Genomic DNA, 22,245 nt, shown 5'->3' with positions numbered 1-22,245 from the left:
CGGATTTTGACGATTGTTGATTTTTAATGGACTCCACAGCAGTGAGATGTGCAGTCTGTTTTCTTTGTAAGCAGGGTAATCAGATATGTTGTTTTTATCGGGAATAAACGTGAGCGGAAGATTTCACAGTGTTGCACAGTAACCGTGCTCTAAAGAGGCCGTGTCGACTGTCGTAACATACTGTACCTGGGATCGCATTAAACAACGTATAAACGTGCACATTTTTTTCTTGCGCCTTAGTCGGTAAACGTTTAAAAACAATAAAGAGAAAGGTAAACACTAACGTTTTGTATCATCATCATCATCATCATGGCTGACTTCTTGCAACGCTGGCTTATTTTTACTATTCGTCTTTCCTTTTATCTGCAGGAGTAATATGATAGGGCTATGGGGAAGCGACTGCGCCTGTTTTGCTTATTCTTTCTGTTGTTTTATCAAAATTATTGTGATGAGGTAACCACTTGCTTAATTATTAAACACAAACTCACTGTTCTTTGCACATACTATTCGAGCTGTAGTCGGATTTTTCATTTGTACCATCATTTAATCATTAATTGAATTTAGAGATGAAGCACTATTGTGTGCAGGCTTGGCCAGACCGCCAACAAATAGTCGAGTTGACAGTTTTTGTTTCTCATTTGTCTCCACCAAGCTTGCCTTTCAGTTTGTATCCTTGGCACCGTTTCTGGTCTCCTTACCCCAAAAGACTGATTTCACGCTTTCCCCGTTCAGGCAGCAAACTACCAAATTTCAGTGGCTTTTTTGAACGCATTTATAATTATTTTGGCATCCTTATTCCATTGTAAATTGTCTGAATCGTGAAATAAGGAGAACGAAGTGCATTGCAAGTTTCTCAACGGTGTCTCCCATTTCTTTGTCGCTCCATGAACTGTAAAAATGGAAGAAGACTGTGTTATGTTAGAAGCGTCAATCCAGATCTCATGTTAGAGAAAGTGAGCGCAAATTTGTTCATGAGCGTTGCCAGTACCTTCTGCACAGACACGACTTGATTCCTGCTTTTGTCTCGAAAGGAATTGATTGGGTACTGCATAATTTGTAAGACATGGGTCGATATTTATGGGACACTCTTGCTGCACTGTTAGATTATCATTTGATTTTGGTGTATGATAGATTATAGTCAGTTGTGGGAAAAGTTCAACTTGTCCCTAATGGGTGTGATGACAGTCAAAGGCAGTCAATGTGACATGGTGGTTAACATAAGACTTTTTCGACTCGAGTTTTTGGGTTCAGATCCAGCTAATTACACTGTGAGCATGAGCAAATCCCTTCACAGGGTTGTGATCCAAAAACATGTATCCAATTATACCTCAAATGTAAGCTGCTTTGAATACAGATGTCTGCCAAATAATAACTAATATTTATAATATAAGAAGGGCCAAACCATTAACACAAATGGTTAGAAGCCTAAAGTACCAACAAAAATGTAAAAGTTGTGGCAAATCCGTACAGGTATTTTTTGTGAAATCCATTAGACAAATATGTTGATGAACAAAAAAGGTTTTTATACTTCACATCTTCAATATAGTATAAGTGCTTAAATAAAGTAATATTGCTACAAAATCTGCTCCCTTTAAATCAGCATTTCTAAAGTTGAAGCTACCCATACCTGTTTTTATTTTTGATACCTACATTTATATTTTCACTAGGCAAGCAGAGAAATCTGTAATTACATTATATCCAGTGGAAAGTGATTTTTCCTTTTCTAGTTATTTTTAGGAAACTTCGTTTGTGACCTGTAAAGCAATTTTGACTAGTTAACGTTTAAGCTACAGCTAATTTTAATAATAAAGTTTAATCTAATTGAAGCAAAATGTTTAAAACCCAGAATATGACTTTTTAAATAGATACATTATAAGTTGTCACTTGTTGAGACTTATTTTTCATGCTAGTCCTTTCATTGTACTGCCTGTTTAAATGTGTGGAATAAACAAAGGTTCAATGCAGTAAAAACCTGTTGAAGAACCATAGTAAGAGATGGACAGCGCTGTGAAAAATTGCCATTGTTGTCCATTCAGGGATAGAAAAGCACGTTGTTTGTTCCCAGGGGAAGTTTGGCTTTTTACAGTTGTTCAGTAAATAATTTTTTTTATATATTTATTGTATCATGACAAACAACAAACTCCTCCCGAATACACACCAGAATGACTACAAAAAGAAAAACAAAACTAAAACAAAACTCCTGACTTGGCAGTCACAGTGAGGCACTACACAGGGTATTGGTGTTGGCATGAAGGAGCCCAAGTAGCATTTCTTGACATGCCTCTGCTGAATAATTGGTTGTTCGAAAGTACTCCGTAGGCATGTTTACAGCCACCTCAATAACCCAGTTCTTCATAGAAGCCTAGTTTCTAAATGGCCATGTAAACCTTTATTTAGGTTAGAGAAACTGGGTTATTGGCCTCTGGGGAACCTGGTTAATACAGGTAGATTTCTCCATGAATAACCAAATTATATGTCTATGTTCAACAACCATGGGTAGAAGTATCCTCAAAATACATTTCCAGAGGAGAATGTTTGGGCAATCGAGTTATTGTTAAATCTTTTTCAGTATTTAACAAATTGCCAAATGTGTGTTAATGAGCTGCACATACACCACTAAACTCAAAAACATAATCGCAATATCACTAACTGTTACGTAGTCTGATTTCTTTTTAAAATATTGAGAAAACTAATGCAGTACTTGGCTTATTGAAGTAAAAAATACCTGAATTCTTATTATCATAGCAGCACTGGGTAAAAAAGTGCACTTACTGGGTCCTTTGCAGAGTTCGAAAACCCAGCCAAGTAGAAATAATTGTGCTGTGTGTAGTGCAGTAGCAGAAACCTATTAATAAAGCATCAGTATGACTAAGCACATTTATTAAACATCAGAAAATGATCACAGGTATCATGTTTATTTTCAGATACATAGTGGCCAATAATGATACTTAACTTTTTTGCATAGTGTAATGATGCCAGAGTGTTCTGATAAATCAGAATGTAACTTTCCCATGTAAATAAGGATTTTTGGGGAAGAAAACCAAACAGATGTCTGCCTTAACCTGGTTTTGTGTGTACATGTAAACACACTCATTGTTAGTGTGTCAGAGAGAGAGGATGTGTAGCATTTTTCATGATGGCGCTCAGTTTTGTTTTTAATCTTTCCTTCAGTACTACTTCCAGTACGTCAAGTATCCCATAACTAAACCTGTCTTTTTATGCCTTTTTAATTTAACCAGCTTACTGATTCGGTATGCCTGTCTTGCAGTTACCAGCCCTGAACACTACAGTGTAGAAAATTGTACTGGTGTAGAATATGTAAAGGATGTCACTACCCATATTAAAGGAGCACAGTTTACTAAGAAAAAATAGCCTGCTCTGACCTTTCTTCTTAGTTCCTCTGTGTAACGAGACCAGTCCAGTCTGTCATTGATGTGAAACTCCAAGTACTTGTAGTAGTGCACCACCTCTACATCCTCTCATTAAATACTTATCAGATGTAGAAGCTCTTCAGTATGGTGAAAGTCAATAACCAGTTCCTTGGTTTGCTGATATTTTGATTTGACTAGGGGGCTTCGCTCGCCAACCCCCGTTTTTGGTTTTCCTGATACACACTTGTAAAATTTTTATTTTCTTTGAATTGTTGCTATTTCATTAAAGAGATACTTTATTAATCCCAAGGGGAAATTCACATACTCCAGCAGCAGCAAACTGATAAAAAACTATTACATTTAAAGAGTGATAAAAATACAGGTAAAACAGACAGTAACTTTTCATAATGTTAACGTTTACCCCATTCCCCGACCTGGGTGGAACTGAAGAATCGCATAGTGTGGGGGAGGAACGATCCCCTCAGTCTGTCAGTGGAGCAGGACAATGACAGCAGTCTGTCGCTGAAGCTGCTCCTCTGTCTGAAGATGACACTGTTCAGTGGATGCAGTGGATCTTCCATTATTGACAGGAGTCTGCTCAGTGCCTGTCGCTCTGCCATGGATGTCAAACTGCCCAGCTCCATGCCTACAATAGAGCCTGCCTTCCTCACCAGTTTGTCCAGGTGTGAATAGTTTCACTTTTATTTCAGAACTTCTGTAAAAACAATACTTGGAATCTTTCAATTAATTAATCAATTAATTCTCAGAGTAATAATTTCTCTTTTTTTGCACTAATACGATGTTTACTTTCTTTGTTTTGACAGTCGTTTTTTTCTGCTTTTATATTCTGTATCTTGGTCTGCATGTGTTTCATGTCTACGTTTGTTTTTTTTTTGTCTTTTGAATTCCAGTTTTCATTATTTCTAACCTGCTCTGCATGTGTTTGGCCCCCTTGTTTTTTAACCTTTTTATGATGTTTTTCTTTGTTTTCTACACTGTCTTTTATTTCTTACCTTGCTTTGTCCTGCTTTTTTTTTTCAATGACACTTTGTCTGTGGTAATTTATTTTCTCTTTTTAGAGTAATAATTTCTGTTTGTTTGCACTAATGCGATCTTTACTTTCTTTTTTTTATATTTTCTAATTTTCCTTCTTTCATATTCTTTAATTTTCTCTACATGTGTATCGCACCTTTTTTTTTTTTTTCTTGAGCCTTTCAAATTCCACTGCTTTCATAATCTCTAAACTGCTCTGCATGTGTATAGCGCCAATGTTTGTGAACGTCTTTATGAAGTTCTACTTTGTCTTTTACTCTCTGTCTTTTAATTCTGAGCCCGATTGGACGTGCTTTTTTTTCCCAATTCCACTTGTTCCAGGCTGATAATTACTTTACTTATTTTCTGAATTTGCACCTAGGTTTATTCTTTTTTTTTCTTTTTTTTCTCTCCAACGCTTTTGAGTCTCTTTTCTCCACCCTGCTTTCTTCTTCGCTAAGTCGTCCTTATATGCTTTATATGCACTGAGAGCCCTGGATCTGCGTGTCTTCAAAGCCTTTGCACAACTGAGTGTTTTGTTGCCCGTGGTCTTATTTCATATTGGTTGTAAGTTGGGTGTGTCTTGCAAGAATCTCATGTTCTTTGTCCCTACGATACGGTCCTGGGTCAGTCTCTTTCGGCTCGCGGGTCTTTTAAGTGTATTCTGTGGTCTATTTCTATCTGTTTCTATTCAGGATTTTTTCCATCCTCAGGGGGAAATTGTCTTTCTGCATGACATTTGGAGGTCTTAAGTTGCAAACAGTTTTTCCACACCAAGAAACCAAAGTTCTCCACCTGACTCCTATACCCTGTCTCATCTCACTTATCACTACACCCCATTAAGTGCAAAATCATCTGAGATTTTCTGCAAGTGACATGACCTGGTATTTTGTTTTATAGTTTGAGGTGTACAGCATGAAGAGAAATTAGACAGGACTGTTCCTTGTGGTTCTCGATGGTTGCTCACATTCATATTTGAGACACTGCCCTTCAGTTTTACAAACTGCTCTCTGCCAGAGGAAGAGAGAGTCCATTATCCAGGACACCATAGGCTCATCCACCTGCCTATCTGTGAGGCAACCCTTTAACAGGATTGGTTGGATGGTATGGAAAAGCACTGAAGAAATCAAAAAGCATAATCCTAACAGTGTTGCTAGTTTTGGCCTGGTAAGGGTAAACCTAAAACAACAAAAGCAGAAATAAACTGCTCTTCTGCAGAGTTCTGGGCAGATGCTATATTGTAATACTGTAGATTACCTGATCCCAAAATGTGTCACACTCTGCAAGGACTGACTGGTCTTGAAGTTAAGTCTGGTTGATCTAGACAGACCTGAACCATGGGAACAAGATGACTGCATGTCCAGCCTCAAAATGAGGAAGCAAAAAAAAAAAAAAACAGCAATGTCTGTTGGTTTACTTGTTAAATTTCCAAAACCACACATTTCTGCATTTGGGGAAGAACAGAGATTGCATCATATAGGCAGCAGAATGTCTGCCATAGTGGCAGGCATAACAAAACAATTACTTCAGTAGCAAAAATTGCCTTTCTTTATTTAAAAATGTTTTAAAATAATGTGTTTTTTTTAAAGCTTCTGAACCTAATTCTGAACTTTTTTTTTTTTTATATAAATCTGAACTGTCTTAAGGAAAAGTATTGACCTGTGGGTTTCAGTCTTCATTACTAGTTTGTTGTGCCTTAGATTAATTATGTAAGTCATTTTATTCTGTTGCTCAGTTTGCTACCATTAGACTTTTCCTTTTAAAACTGGGCTTTAGCCCCATGGAAACTTAGTGGTTAACCTTTTGCATGTGTTAGTTTTGTGCTTTTGGTATTCAGTTATATATATATATATATATATATATATTGTATATGTGTGTATACATGTACAGTATATTGTGAGATTTTGAGACTCTGACAACCTTCCAACTGTGCTGTGTGTACACTGTTAATGCAGGCATGGACTGGTTGTCTCCCCGGGTAAATCGTCTTGTCATGTGCTCACTTTCTGTCTAATCTCTTGTGCAGGAAGGCTATCTGTTCTTTTAATCTGGAACAGGAGCAAATGCAGCATGATGTCATCGTCCCTTTTCACGTGCTGTGTGTGTTTGAGTGGCAGCTTCCATTTGAATAAATGCTTTGAGAATATGCTTGTCTTCACAACAGTAAAGCTTCTTCTCTCTTTTGCAAGTTTGTGACCCACATATCACATGTATATAATAGAGAGAGAGAAAGTTTTGTTTATTTACATTATTTTATTCCTTCGGTCAGTATATGCTTATCATTTTCTAAGTGACTGTGTGTACAAGACAGATAATTGTCTTTGCAGAGGGTACAGATGATTTTGTAAGTCTTCTGGGGATATTTTTTAACTGTCAGCGAAATAGCTCCAAGATGATATTCCCAAAGAGCAAATTGGTTTTGGTAAATGGTCTTTTGTTGTGCAATAAAATTGTCAATATATTATTTGAGGTTATCCTAGAAATAGAAAGTTTATATTGTTTTAATCTAAGCAAGTTTTAGGCATCCTTGAAATGTAAAAGCTGTAGGTCATTATAAATGTAATTAATTTGAAGCATTTTTCTACACATGCTGTCATGTTATTGATTAATTGCTGTGAAGGATGGTTTTTTGCCATCTATGGCACTTTGACAAAATATATATTTTGGAAAAAATATATTTCAAATCATAATAGTTACAAATATTTTACCTGACTTTAAAATGTGTTTTAAAGTCCGTAGTCCTGTTAAGCAATGGAAAAAAATCTTATATATGAGTGACAAAGCATGACTTGTCTATTCTGTGATATGCAGTTAATTTTAAATCCCCTATACATAGCAGGCATTTATGCCCTATTATTTCTATCAAATAAGCATTCATGTTGGATTTATTATTTATAAATATAAGCCTTTTAGTATAAGGACTGATCAAAGTATAGAAAAAGCTGCATGTCATTCCAAGTGTTTTTCAATTTCACATTTCTTTTGTGAAATTTGAGTGTTCAGAAAATGGATGGATAGTTCCAGTATCTTCATTCCAAAACTAACAAGCCTGAATTTTAATTTTTCAAGTTTTTTGCAGAGAATAGTGTTTTTATTGATGTTCAGAGCCTGAGTTGCAATTGGAGGGCAATCCCCCTACTGCAATTAAAGAACAACTGGTGGTGCATGGGTGTAGGTGATGGTGGGAGGATTTCATAATATGGTCTTAAAAGAATATGATCATCATAGACCACATAATTATTTTATTGTGTATTCATACTTAATATGTCCATGACATTTCTTTTGAGAAAATGGAAAAAAAATGTTTTAAAATCAATACTATGAAATACAAATTTAAACTTATGTCAGTGCCACAAAATTAGTGAAAAGCAAGATTATTCAGTATATTTACATTTACACAAATTCTTTAAAGCTGCTTTTGAAACAAAAAACCTCGGACTTTGCAGTTATGACATATGTTTGCATCATATGGAGAGGATATTACCAGGTTAATAACGCTTGCTGAAGAGTAATATTTAATGGACAAGTCAAATAATTCAAATGTCAAATATCACAGAATACTGCTACTTTCATTTTTGTCTTAAAAAAAAAAAAATTGCTAAATCTGTTTTAGGTGGAGATAACTCAGGTAATTTTAGAATTCCTGTAATAACAGCCTTTGTTATATTGTTTTCAAGGAATCTCAAGTAACATTGAGACTTTATTGCTTAAGCCTGTGTGCTATAAGCTGGGCTAACCTAAAATGCAGTAGTTACTGTTACTGTTAACACATCGTACATATGCTTTCAACGCCTTCATCACATTTTCGCTACTATACTATTAATAAACATTTTATATTCAAAAACCCATCAAACAAGAACAGTTTAGCATTTGCTGTTTTCATTTTCAGCAGAAAATATGCAGTGTTAACAACCTTGTAAACTGTTCATCTTTTTGATTATGCACTTCCGTTAATGCTTTAAGTTCCTTATCATTAGAGATATTGATTTATTTTAATTTTTTTAGCTGAGCTACATGAATGTCTTAATAATGTGGAAGTTTAGAAACACAGTTTTGTTTTGGAATTAACATATTGGAATAGCTCATTTTGTTATCTTTGTAGAGTAGTCACATATCCAGAGAGAGACACTTTGTTTGAAACTTGTCTTGATTATTAAAACTGTACCTGGCACTGACTATGTCATGCCCCCTTCTACACTACCATTGAAACATTGGGAATAACCCATAAATGTTTGTTTTTCATAAAAATGGATACCATTTTATCAAGATACCATTTAACTTTAATAGTGTAGGCAAGACGTTACTTGTGCTTGTAATGGCTTATTAGTACTTGAAATGACTGATTATGAAACTGAAGGAGTGGCTAATAGAAAGAGGTCTTATTAGTCATATCTCTCATTTCATGCAGTACTCACAATTAGAAACACTAATAATGCCTTGGTTATATTTTAAAATTAATTTAAAGATGCATTGATTAAAAAAGTTTCAATTTCTATCGAAAATATTAATTTCAGGGTGATTCCAAACTTTGACTAGTACTGTAAGTATTTAATATGTTTGCACAGACACTAGCTGACTGTAACCCTGAACTGGATAAACCTGTCAGAAAACAACTGGATTGTTGGATGGACAAACTGTAGCCCTGCCCATTACATTCAGTGTATGAATATTAATTTTATTCTCACTATAATATTTAACTTTCTCATTTAAATGTGTGATGCCACAAGGTTAAACAATTGAAACTTCCATTTGATTGGTCACATCATTATGCTGTCAAAGCATGTATGAGTCATGTGTTTTTATTTCTGAACTAATTACATAATTGGATAAACAAAATTTTTTTAAAAGTGCATTAAGATTTTTCAATTTTCATTATATCATGTGGAATATTTAATGTTAAGTGCAGTTCTTGCAGTCCTGTGTGAAATTCAGGCCCTGCAGCATGCCATTGATGCCATAATACAGGGGTGCCCACACTTTTTTGGCTTGTGAGCTACTTTTAAAATGACCAGGTCAAAATGATATACCTATATTAAAAATGATATACACACACACACACTGAGTATCAGAGGTGGGTAGTAACGAGTTGCATTTACTCCGTTACATTTGCTTGAGTAACTTTGTTATTGTCATGTGTATAGAGTACAGTGAAATTCTTGCTTTCATTGGTATAATAGTCCATTATTCTCTTTATACTAGTGAGATATTAAGACAAAATATTTCTTCCTGCAAGTAAAACAGAAATAAGCGTTTTAAAAGTTAGCACTATGGTTTAGTACTTGTACTGCTGATTTCCATATAGATGTTTGTGGTTAGATTCAAGGCAGAAAAAGCCAGTTTACTTTCAGGAACCCTGTAAGATCCCAAATGGTGTGCCCTTGATGTTTCAGTAGACAAGGGAATTCAAATTGTTCATTGAGTTTTTACACCACCAGTAAAAAAAGGTAAAGAACAGCACAGACTCCTTGGCACTTTCTGATGAGTATAGATTTGCAAAACCCAACTTTATATGCAGTTAGCTGAAACATTGCATAGTGAAGTCAATCTGCCAATACCATTGCGCTTTTGGCACAAGTTTACTTTTCTTTGCATCTGTTGTATTTTGGTGCAGTATTAGCGAAGCAGAGATTCTTTGAAAGGCATCAGTGTGTTCAGAGGTTCACAGAGTAATGCTGATAAAGTGGTTTTCTAACAATCGTGCTATCAAGGGAACTTTTTTTGTTGATAAATGGAGCGAATGTATGTGATATATTATTAATGCTGGAAGTATCATTTGTTATATCAGTAGATGATGTTTTTTAGGCTTCCCAAATTAAAGGTGCTCAATTTATACTGCACCTGTATGCACAGCAATACAACTAAGCTCATTCAGAAATTGAAAGCGTAATGTAATGTATGGTTTTTATGTTAGAAAAGACTCTAGAAGAAAAAGAGAATGTGTAATTTGTATAACTATTCGTTACCCATTCTGGGGAGGCTCCAAGTTATGATTGGAAATTAACAGTTGCATAATGCGGACAGAATTGGCATCAACTAGTGAAACTCCATAATTAAGTGAAAAGTGAAGAAACAGAATTCAAAATAAGTTAAACAATAATAAATGCATAAATTAAGAAAAAGGCACAAAGTCATATCCATATGTTTGGATGACCCAGTGGGCATTGTTGGTTTGATTATCTTGAAGCTACATGAGATCACACATATATTCTGTCTAGAAAATGTAAATCCACAAAACTGTCCATGCAAACAAAAAAGGAAATTGTGAGATAAGCCAGAGAGATTTGCCATTTTGAAGGAGCTACATAGTGCAGCAGCCAAGTAGTACTCTAGAGTAAAGATATACCAGTCAGCTGTATTGAGAAATATGTCAAAACACATCTGAAGTTTGCCAAAAAGAATGAGAGTTGACCTGTTTGCGAGGTGGATAAAGATTTTGCGGTCAAAAGACACCAAATAAGAGCTTTTTGGCTAAAGGTCAGAGAGGCGTATGTTGGTGTTTGGTGTTTTATATTTAGAAAAGGTCAGATCAGTGAATTATTATGGTGGTAGCACAATTCTTTGTGGTTGCTTTTAATCAATTGGCACTTGGCACCTGGATCAATGAAAGGAAGATTGAATAGTGTAAAACAGGATAGGAAATAAAAAATATATGTATATTATTATTATTATTATTATTACTAGGCTCACCCGCCTTTTAAGGCGACCGACTTTTAAGTTGACCACTTCTTAAGGCAATTCAATATGTAGATAAATTTGATATTTCATACAAACTCATTAATTTGGTTATATTGCATTTGAGCGGTATTACTTTAATACTTGTAGTTTGTTATTTTTGTGATGAAATTTAAACTTTTTTTTTATATTGAGGTCGCCCTTTTGAACCCCCCTGATATTTACTACGTGATGAGGCATTTGTACTCCATCAACATGAATTATTTCCAGAGACATAATTTTTGTCTATTTTTCCAGTGCATCACGCACAAAAGCAAGGGAACGATGGGAGCACCAGAACTCTGCACACATCATGTTGCTTCGTACCGCAAGCTGCAAGTAGTAAGTCTGTGATAAGTGGAATACCACTACGCTTTCCACTCACGGGACGGAAGGACAATTCCGACTGCTTTTATATAGTAAGAAAGAAGAAGAATATATCGCACAGTCTGGAGTAGAAAATCATCTTTTACCTGGAAAAACGAAACTACAAATCCCATCGTGCATTGCAAAATGGACGGGGCATGTGTGAAACTCCGCGCCTGCATAGCACTCACGGGACGGAAGGACAATCCCGACCGCTTTTCTATAGAAGGATTTTGATTTTTTTTTAAGGGGCAGTTGTTGCTTCACTTCACTGAAATGCTTGACCATTTTAAAAAATCAGTTTAGTGGTAGTTTTATATACAAAATAGGATTTCAACTTATCAGAGTATTAAAAGAAACTATTTTGCCTCAGCAGTAAAAAGTTAAGCAGTTTAAACATTTGATTACCTTTCTTCTTTTATTTAACAAAAATGTCAAAACATAACCAATTTATTAAACCAATCAAAAGAAAACATGCTTCATATAACTTTCATATAAGTCAGTAGTACTTTAAAATGTTTCTGACCAACATCAAATTTGCTAAAGTAAAACACAAAGAAGCCCTATAAAAAGTAAACAAGGGGTGAACATAGATAAAGTGGAAGTACCACCATTTTGTGTGTTAGAGCTGCTTATATTAGACTACAGAAATCTCTGTGGACTTTTTTATGTCAGTTGATCATGTTTGCTGTTTACAGTTCTGTGAAGTATTTTATATAGACAAATATTACTTTCTGCTATATTTGTTGTTTTATGTGCCCAGCTAATTGAAATGTGCTGTTTTGCTTTTAATGAATAAATACTGAAGCTTTTTTTTTTATATAACAATTTCGTGATTTTTTTACTGAGAAAAAAAGGATTCAGATGCCACTTGGCATAGAGCTTCAGCAGTTGTTGTACATAAAAATATGTGATAATTCTAGTGACAGAAGAGACATCTATGGGGCTTTGGGGGGGGGGGCTTTGTAGTGATGGAGGCATGCATCTTATTTTTCCTTTTGTTTATTAATTAAGCTCTGGCTTGACCCAACAAAATCAATGAATAGTATGAATGTTCTCTTCACGGCCACATATAGTAATATAAGGTGAGCCAAACTGAAGTACCACATTCCAAACATTTATTCTACAAAAACGCTACAAGATTAAATACATTTCATTACGACACAAAACAGGGTGTACAAAATAGATTTTTTCCCCACTGTTTTAAAAATGTCTTCAAGGTTGTGGCCATCATAAGTAATAGCCTCTTGGAGCCATTTGGCCATTTGAAGGGGAGTAGCTGCGATTTCGTGGCGAATAGTGTCCTTGAGGGCTTCATGATTTTGAGGTTAATGTGTATATACCTTTGTCTTGAGATAGCCCCACAAGAAGAAATCACACGGAGCGAGATCAGGTGAGCGTGAAGGCCACCTGACATCTCCACACAGTGATATCAGCTTCCCCGGAAACGTCTCACACAAAACTTAATTGTGGATCTCCATGCTGTATGAGCTGTTGCTCCATCCTGTTAAAACCAGGCATCCACCACATCATTTTCTTCCAGCTGGGGCCTCAAAAAGTTCTGTAGCAGTTCAATGTAACGTTCTGAAGTGACAGTGACCGTTGCTCCATCCCTCTCCAAAAAAAAGTAAGGGCCTACAATGCCAAATTCTGCAACCACGCACCAAACTGTAACGCGCTGACTGTGTAGGGGTCTCTGAAGTTCACGAGGGTTGGTTTCAGCCCAATAGCAAAAGTTTGCTTATTTATGCAACCATTCAAATTGAAATGTGCCTCGTTTCTGCACATGACGATGGCATCTTGATGAACGATTTGCAGAATGTTCGCGCACAACTGTCTATGGCTCTCCCAGTCACTCTCAGTGAATTCCTGCACAGCCATCATTTTTGTATGGATGGAAATTAAGGTCCTCATGCAAAATCTTGCTCAAAGATGTGTTGGAAATGCCTATGGCAGAAGCATGTTTGCGTGCTGAAAGTCTAGGAGACTGCAAAATTGATACCCTTATATCTTGGATGTTTTCAGGAGTTTGTACAGTCCGAAGATGGCCTGGAGATTTTCTGTTCAATGTTGTACCCATCTGTCTAAATTTAGCCACCCACTGAAGAATCGTTTTTACGATTTGGGATGTCATCTTTGTGAGGAATGCTGAAGTGCGTTTGGAAGGCATGTTGCATAGTGATGATGGATTTGTTGTTTTTCAAGAATGGTTCAACAGAGAAAGCACAGTGCGCACCAGTTTAAGACATGTTGCCTACTGAAAACTGCAAGGGATCGCCTATCAAACGACCCCCAACCCAGTTGGCTGTCACTACCTCACAAAGTGACCTTGAGAAACGTGGTTCTTCATTTTGACTCACCCTGTATTAATGAAGGATCAGAGTTACAGTTGAACAAAGCTGAATGGTATTCTCCATTGCAGTTTTAGATTCATTCCTCATAGATACAATTTTATTGTGTGGTGTAGATGTTTAGCAGCAGCCTGGTTGTTACATATAACAGACTGACATTCTGAGTAAATTGAATTTTTTAAATTGCTCAGATATGAGGAATATCGCGACCATGGATAACACGTGTTCCACAGACCACATTTTGAGAACCACTGCGAAGTTTCCCACCTGATTTACTAACGTAAATTTACCCATTCATAGACCATCATTGGCAAGATTAACCATCACAGAGTGGAGGCAAGCATGGAACAATTGGTGAATGGAGGCAAGAAACAACATTTTTTTCAGTAACCTTTTTCAAAGTCACCATCTATACTGGCACTACTGCGAGACAAAGCTTAAGCCTTGTAATTTTGCCAAATTTCCCCCTCTGGACAAATAAAATTCTGTCTTTCAAAAACTGAAATATTAATTGCATTTCTATTTCATGCCAGTGTAACTTCTATGTTTCACTACTTGGTAGATTTGCCTTGTAAGCATTGTGCTGCTGGCTAAAACTGACTTAGTCTAATGGTTTCTATTTGTATTGTTTTCTATTAATGTAAAGATTTAATCAACATAAAGATACTATCCAGAGGATTTGTAAAATTTGGTTAAAGTATGGTGACAAGTCCTTTGATGTTCCAAAAATTCACACCATCGTTTCAAATCGTCAATGATGTACTGTTGAAGTCAGAAGTTTACATACACTTAGGGTGAATTCTTTAAAACTCACTTAAAAACCCGCCACAGATTTTATCCTAACACTATTTGGCATATCGTTTAAGACATCTACTTTGTGCACAGCAAAAGTAATTTTTTCCAACAATGATCACAGACAGTTTATTTGAATTGTTATTATATTATTTGTTGCACCCTTGTGCTAAAATTATTTGAACTCCTTTTTTCGAATCACAACAAGCAACAGTCAATATCCCAGAATAACAAAGCAAAAATAAAATATTAAATATTTTTTCTAAAATTATCAAAAATAACTGAACTATCCTATTTACACAAGTATTCATACCCTTTACTGCATGCTTAGTTGAAGTACCTTTGGCAGATATCATAGCTTGAGGACTTCTTGGGTTTAATGTGATAAGCTAAACACCTGGATTTGGGGAATTTTCTGCTGCAGTTCTCTGCATAACCCCTTTAAGCTCAGTCAGGTTGGATGGAGACTGTTTGTGAACAGCTATTTTCAGGTCTCTCCAGTGATACTCGGTTGGATTGAAGTCCAGGCACTGACTGTCCCTAAGTCACTCCCGTGTTGTCTTTGCTTTGTGCTTAGGGTTACTGTCCTGTTGGAAGGTAAACCTAAAGTCCAGAATGCTCCGGAGCAGGTTTTCATTGAGGATATCTCTGTTTATTCAGTTTTCCCTCATCCCTGTCTCGTCTCCCAGTCCCTGGCTCTGATAAACAACCCCACAGCATGATGCTGCCAACACCAAGGTTCACTGCTGGAATTGTATTGTATAGGTGATGAGCACCTTTTTGCAAACTCCAAGCGAGCCTCCATGTGCTCTTTACTAACAAGTGGCCTCTGTTGGGCCACACTATCATAGAGTTCAGATTGGTAGAGTTTTGCAGTAATAGTTGTCCTTATGGAAGTTTATCACTTCTACACAACAGGACCTGTGGAGGCCACTCCCACGATTGCTTAGTTTGGCAAGGTGGCCAGTCCAATGAAGAGCTGTGGTTCTTCCAAACCTCTTCCATTTATGAACTAGGAAGACAACTGTGCTTTTGAGAACTTTCGAGGCTTTAGAAATGTTTTGTGCAATTACTGTCCCAGTTCTTCTCACAGTTGAAGGTGCATTGAGAGACTGTCCTTGAGATAGCTTGCTGATTGGGACAGTTAGAACTACATGTTACAGGGAGATGTACCTGTGGATTCATTTGCTATGGTTCTGTCAACTTATGTGTTTGACAGGCACAAGAAAGATTGAATAGCCATTCCTTCGAATGTGAAACTTAAAGTGATAAAGCAGACTTAAGCATCCCTGTAATACAGAATTGAATGAAAACAGTGTCTTATTATTCATTGTTCATGTGTTTTGGTGTTATTTCAGCAAAATGTGTAATTTCTGGGGTGAAGGAATGCTTAAGTATTTTTCATTTAGATTAAACTTAATTAGGTGATATTGTTATGAAGATTCACATTAACCTTATGGAAGAGGTTTTCAGGAATGGATTAGCTTTGTAAAGTGTTGGAAGTATGTATTGCAGAATTCATTTAACAGTTTTCTCAGTATCCTTATCTTACCGTTAAAGGATAAATATGTTTTCTGAATTCTGCTTATGAAGTATGTTTGTGTGTTGGAGGTAATAGCTATTAGGAATTGTTTTGTTTAGCCAAGGAAAAAAACATTGTATTGAACATTTATGATGCATAATTTTGTGGTGATGCTACTTGAATAGCTCTTGTTATAATTTTTAACAGTTGTACTACGGACAGGATGGGCTTTTTTTTTTTTTTTTTTTAAGTAGTGATACGTTCTTGACAAATCTGACTTTGTCAATGAAAACTCTCATGTTGCTTTCCTGATACATGTACCAGCTTATCTGGCACCTTTTGCCAAGTCACTTTCTGGTCTACTTAAATTGTTTGTCTTAAGTCATTCTTCTTTAGAGCTGCATGCGCACATAATGCATTGGTTTCTGTCCATTTGTATTGCTTGCAGATAAAATGCTGTCCCTGACTGAAAATTTATATATGCAAAAGTCTGAGTGTACCTAACAAAGTAGCCCCTCACTTTAGCTGATCCCAAGCATCACGTCACCTTAAATTCATGTACAGGTGCATCTCATTAATTGGAATATCATCGAAAAGTTAATTTATTTCAGTAATTCAATTCAAAAAGTGTAACTCCTGTAGATTCATTACACACAGAGTCATATATTTAAAGTGTTTATTTCTTTTCATTTTGCTGATTATGGCTTACAGGTAAAAAAAAAAAGTCAAAATTCAGTGTCTCAAAAAATGAGAATATTAAATACCAATTACCAATAAAAAATGATTTTTAATATAGAAATGTTGGCCTACTGAAAAGTATGTTCATATATGCACTGAATACTTGGTCGGGGCTCCTTCTGCATAAATTACTGCATCATGGAGGCGATCAGCCTGTGGCACTGCTGAGGTGTTATGGAAGCCCAGGATACTTTGGTAGCGGCCTTCAGCTCATCTGCAATGTTGGGTCTGGTGTCTCTTATCTTCCTCTTGACGATACAGGTCAGGAAATTTTGCTGGCCAATCAAGCACAGTGATACAATGGTCATTAAACCAGGTACAGTATTGGTACTTTTGGCAGTGTGGGCAGGTGCCAAGTCCTGCTGGAAAATTAAATCCGCATCTCCATAAAGTTTGTCAGCAGAGGTAAGAATGAAGTGCTCTAAAATTTCCTGGTAGATGACTGCGCTGACTTTGGACTTGATAAAACACAGTGGAGCGACACCAGCAGATGATGTGGCTCCCCAAATCATCACTGACTTTGGAAACTTCACACTGGACCTCAAGCAACTTGGATTCTCTCCACTCTTCCTCCAGACTCTGGGACCTTGATTTCCAAATGAAATGCAACATTTACTTTCATCTGAAAAAAAGGACTTTGGACCACCGTTTTCTCCTTAGCCCAGGTAAGACGCTTCTGATGTTGTCTCTGGGTCAGGAGTGGCTTGACACAATTGTAGCACATGTCACAGATATCTGTGTGTGGTGGCTCTTGAAGCACTGACTCCAGCCGCAGTTGCTCATTGTGAATCTCACCCAAATTTTTGAGTGGGCTGTGCTTCACAATCCTCTCAAGTCTGCAGTTATCCCTGTTGCTTGTGTACCTTTTTCAGACACATTTTTTCCTTTCACTTTCCTTTTGTGGCTTACCCTCGTTGTTGGAGGGTGTCAATTACTGTCTTCTAGACAACTGTCAAGTCAGCAGTCTTCTCCATGAATGTGTGGCCTACTGAGAGACCATTTAAAGGTTCGGGTCAGCTTTGCAGTGTTTTGGGTTCATTAGCTGAGTGGAATGTGACACCATGAGTCTACAATGTTGACCTTTATTACAATATTCTAGTTTTCTGAGATACTGAATTTTGGGTTTCCATTACCTATAAGCCATTATCAGCAAAATGAAAAGAAATAAATGCTTGAACTGTATGTGTATGAATCTATATAATGAGTTTCACTTTTTGAATTGAATTACTGAAATAAAATAACTTTTCGATGATATTCTAATTTATTGAGATGCACCTGTAAACAGAGAGAGAGAGATATGTGAATATACTAACGTGTGTTCATAAGTATGTGTTAGAGGTGGGTGAAAAATACAGTAGTGTTATTTTTATTGAGATTGAGTTCTGGATAAACAGAGGATTTTTTTCCCTTCACATTTACAAATGTCTGCAGTGTGCTAATGTTTGCATTGTGTCATCTGTTGGGATGAAGAAGTGATGGATTTTATTTGAATTTGGATTACCACTATATTAGCATTGCTGCAGAGATTATACTATATCTTCTGTGTACATTTGCATTGGCATGTACATTCAGTTTGGGTTCTACTGTGCTACAGAGAAGAGAGATCCTAATATGGATTTTACTGTTTGCAGGCATTGTCATATTACATCATGTACTCTGGTGCACAATAATCTAGGATTGTCTGTCCAATTCCAGATGTTAGGAATACTTGAAAGCGGAGTCATACTTAATTTACAATTCCACACTAACATAAACCATTTTAATCGAAGAGACTAGGGTGTTTTTTTATTAAAAAAAAGTAAGGGATTAAAAACCATCACAGGTGGTTTTTTGTTTTGTTTTTTTTTTCCTTCCCCAACTTGATAGATAGAGGACTGGAACTTTAATCAAATAACAACAACAACAACAACATTTATTTATATAGCACATTTTCATACAAACAGTAGCTCAAAGTGCTTTACATATTAAAGAATAGAAAAATGAAAGACACAATTATAAAACAAAATAAATCAACATTAATTAACATTGAATAAGAGTAAGGTTCAATGGCCAGGGGGGACAGAAAAAACAAAAAAACTCCAGACGGCTGGAGAAAAAATAAAATCTGTAGGGATTCCAGACCATGAGACCGCCCAGTCCCCTCTGGGCATTCTACCCAACATAAATGAAACAGTCCTCTTTGGATTTAGGATTCTCACGGAAGGGCTTGATAATGATGATGGTCACGTAGACTTCTGCCTTTTAATCCGTCCATCATTGTTGAAAATAATTGAGAACTAAACAGTATTCTTCTTTTTTATGTAAAGTGAATTTAATTTTGAAAATAGCATATTGATGATCTGTGTCTACCAGATTGCAACATATACAGTAAAGCTCCAATAATTGCACATACAGGTATTCAGATGTTTTAAATATGAAACATTCCAGTATTGGAAGTTAATTTCCATGGTTAAGTGAAATTATTAATCATTTCTTATTAGGTATAGTGTATTGACGCAATTTACTCTGAGGATGTTATTTCAACTTTTAAAAGCCTTCAGTCAGAAAAAAAGGAATAATAAACAGCAATATACTGCAGAAGTGAACACCTAGTTCTTTGTTTATAAATAAAAAATACAGTATTAACATACACCGACAAGTAAGACGCCCATGGCGCACGCAGGAAGGAGCAACACCCACCAACTCTTAAGACCATTGGATACGACGACAACTCGCAGAACCACGCCCACCAACTTGGACGCGATGACACAGGACAACGGCGTCATTTATGTTCGTCTGTCGTAGAGTCCACATGCACCTCTGAGCCACGTTGACTGTTCATAGAGGCATGTTTCTCGCAGAAGTGAATCGCTATATGCAGCGTGTAAAACAGTTTGTGAGGGGTATCCCATGGGATCCGTAAAACAATCCTTTAAAATTGAGGTTAAAACACAATGAAGGAAGCAGTCTTTAAAAACCAATAAGCCCTGTGCCTCTGTTTCATTACTGTCTCACCTGCTTCACCAATGCAGGCCCTACAACAGTTGAGACGCTCTCTCAGCAGCTGACCTTCTCTGTGCCTGACCAGTTCACACAGAGACAGCGCAAGAGAAAGCCGCGCACACACACAGGCAGCGCCAGAGACAGACAGAGGCACACACACGGGCAGCTGGTGGGCGGCTCTCTGTGAGTTTCTCTTGTGAGCGGGCACATGACCAGGCGGTGTGTATGCTTCGAGTGCGAGGGTGGACGCGACAGGACCATCTAGGAAAAATCATGTCGCGGATGTGAATCGCTATATGCAGTGTGTAGAACAGTTTGCAAGGGGTGTCCCATGGTCTTACAGTTGGTGGGCGGGTCTCTGTTGGCTGCTCTTGTGAGAGAGCACATGACCAGTCAGTGTGTATGCTTCGAGAGCGTGGGTGGACGCGACAGCATCATCTAAGAAGAATCATTTTTGTCGCGGATGTGAATCACTGTATGCTGCGTGTAAAACGCTGTATTGTATGTTGCCCTCTCCAGAGTTGCATCTTTTCATTCGCCTACAGTCGTATCCTCAAAACCAACCTCATTTGGACAACTGTGTCTTTCAGGAGGTGTTCATCCATCAATACATAATTATGCGGCGTATGCTACGCAGCGGGTTGGCTAGTACAGTATAATTGCACAGTCTGATAAAAATGCAGGAAGTGTTGGAATTGAATATGATCTTCAAATCTGCTTTTTAAATGTGTGAGATTTTATGCTGTCACAGACGGCCAGGGTCCTTGTCCAGCTGGAACGCCTCTTTAAAGAGAGGAACGGGGGAGTAAGCATGGGCAGAACAGTACCTCCCCCGGGACACTAGATGGCAGCCCCCATGGGTTGCAGTGGTGCCTCAGACTCCTGTTGGGCTTCATGGGAGATGGAGTTACCTACAGCCCTGTTGTAATCCGAGGGTGCCGCCAGGGGGTGCTACAACTGTTCCTGAGCCCGTGTGGGTGTTTGTTCCGCCACACCTGGAAGTGGGGGCAACAAGCACCTGGAGCACTTCCAGGTGACTTATATAAGGGGCCAGCACAGACAACTTTGCGAACCAGAGTCGGACGGAGGGAGACGAAGCTTGCGGAGGAGGAGTAACAGTAAAAGAAAGAAGAGAATTCTGTTAAGGTGTGCTGTTTGTGCTTGGACTGTGTTGTGGGAATGGGGAAGATATTCTTCACAAGGGGAGGAAATAAAATAAAAAGCTGGAGCTTTTATAAGTGAGCCTCCTGCATCTGTTGGGTTAAGCGCTGGTATAGCGCCATCTGCTGTCACAGTGTATAAATTTGAAAAACTGAAAAACTTTTCTTTAAATGTGGTGTTGTAGGAATGTTTTTCTACCTCCTACCCTATTTATAAACATTAGTTATAGGTGGGCAATCCAGGTTTTCATGCCTACAACGTTCTGGTTGCTGTTGACTTCACAAGTTACATCAAGGCCACAGATGAAACAGAACATTAAGAAACTATACATATTTGCATGTGAATGGAAACTTCTTTGTCTTTGTCGTCTTCTGTTCAGAGACAAAACGAAAGTTGAGCACAAATATGTAAAAGTCCTTGCTTCCATATGTAAAAGCTGTCCAAACTGGGTTTCTTCCAAGATGTGTTTAATAAAACACTTTTGGAGTTTAAACAATGGTTGTCAGTGAAATTATATCAGTGAATCACATTAATATTGTAAACGGCCAGTCTACATTTTGTGTGGTTGTCAGTTTGTGTTAATGAAACACAGTTGTTTAAAAAAAAGTATATTACAATCACGATCAGATTACTAGTTTTTGAAAGAATACTTTTTTTTAATTTTTTTTTTTAACTATTATGTTAATGCATTTCATCTTATAAACTGGAGCTGTAACATCATAATATATTCCTTTTGAGCATCTTAGATCAAAATAGTGAAAAAACTAAGTATTTCTGTTTACCATAACAGTTCTGCACTTTTTGCAGTGATTTTACTTGTTTTTCATAAATAACTGCAATTATGTTTTAACCAATAGAATGCAAATCATTTTCTTTGTTATGAGATTTATACTTGCTTCTTTAGCCTTTTTTGAAAACACCTTGAATTTTTAATTACTCCACCCTTTTTCTGCTCCAGAGTTTGAGGAGGGCTTTGTGAGTGTAATATTAGCTGCAAGTATGCCAGAATGATTCACTTCGTTTTTGGAACAAAATGTTCTTTGTTAATTACACTTTCACAAAGTATTTTAATCATGCCTTAATAAATATTTAATAAATAAATGTATAATAAACAATTTAATAAATATTATTTGCTTATAGTTCATATTCCATTTGCAAGCAATGAACATTTTAGGAGCATAAAACAAGCTTTTGCTGCATATGAGCTAAAATTAAGTAG

General features: G+C 36.9%; 1 protein-coding gene across 1 annotated transcript in view; it reads left to right on the top strand.

The window, feature by feature from the left end:
- LOC120523688 (integral membrane protein 2B-like) overlaps positions 1 to 22,245 on the top strand; it is a 31,597-nt gene that overhangs the window by 317 nt on the left and 9,035 nt on the right. The window lies entirely within an intron of this gene.

Source organism: Polypterus senegalus, chromosome 2 (assembly GCF_016835505.1).
Source record: "Polypterus senegalus isolate Bchr_013 chromosome 2, ASM1683550v1, whole genome shotgun sequence".
NCBI lineage: Eukaryota > Metazoa > Chordata > Cladistia > Polypteriformes > Polypteridae > Polypterus > Polypterus senegalus.
The sequence above is the reverse complement of the archived record's forward strand: the minus strand, read 5'-3'. Positions and strand labels throughout refer to the sequence as shown.